The 794-nt window shown below is 44.5% G+C and overlaps 1 protein-coding gene across 1 annotated transcript in view; it reads right to left on the bottom strand.

The window, feature by feature from the left end:
- drd4b (dopamine receptor D4b) overlaps window positions 1-396 on the bottom strand; it is a 30,033-nt gene extending 29,637 nt beyond the window's left edge. The window contains exon 1 of the mRNA XM_036981606.1: window positions 1-396. This exon is cut by the window's left edge and continues 627 nt beyond it. The gene's annotated coding sequence lies outside the window, so the exon portion shown is untranslated.
- Window positions 397-794: the final 398 nt, after the last annotated feature.

Below are 794 nucleotides of genomic sequence, written 5' to 3'. Positions count from 1 at the left end.
CGGCGGTTTAGAACAGCTTGCGTGCTTAATAGAGGTGAGGTTGTTTCAGCAGACAGACAGGTTGTGTAGGTAAGCGACCTGAACGGACAAATCAGCGACACAGTTCTATATATTCAACGGCCCAAAGCTGCTTAGATCTGACGGTTGACTTTTGTCCCTCAAGTTGCACGGCACGATGAAGAAGATTCAAAACTTTTTTTTTAGAAGACAATATGACCCTTTTCCGCCTGTTCCAAAAATAAAAAGCGCGTTAAGTGGGACGGAAAGTTTGTGGCTTTCATTGAATTGGCTAAACGAGAGTAGTTCTCTAGCGATTAAACGAGGAATTCCATCAATGACATTTAATCCCGTTGACGACGCGCAGCGCTTAATGCATTCTGCGCCTGCACGCAGTGAATCGTGTCATTGTTGAGTGGAATGCCGGGCTCCCAGAGAGAGAGAGAGAGAGAGAGAAAGACAGAGAGAGAGAGAGAGAGAGAGAGAGAGAGAGAGAGAGAGAGAGAGAGAGAGAGAGAGCACAATTAGACCCAACCAAATCATGAGAAAACAAAAATATAATTACTTGACACATTGGAAAGAATTAACAAAAAAACAGAGCAAACTAGAATGCTATTTGGCCCTAAACAGAGAGTACACAGTGGCAGAATACCTGACCACTGTGACTGACCCAAAATTAAGGAAAGCTTTGACTATGTACAGACTCAGTGAGCATAGCCTTGCTATTGAGAAAGGCCGCCGTAGGCAGACATGGCTCTCAAGAGAAGACAGGATATGTGCTCACTGCCCACAAAATG

This window comes from Oncorhynchus mykiss, chromosome 6 (genome assembly GCF_013265735.2).
Source record: "Oncorhynchus mykiss isolate Arlee chromosome 6, USDA_OmykA_1.1, whole genome shotgun sequence".
In the NCBI taxonomy this organism is placed as follows: Eukaryota; Metazoa; Chordata; class Actinopteri; order Salmoniformes; family Salmonidae; genus Oncorhynchus; species Oncorhynchus mykiss.
The sequence above is the reverse complement of the archived record's forward strand: the minus strand, read 5'-3'. Positions and strand labels throughout refer to the sequence as shown.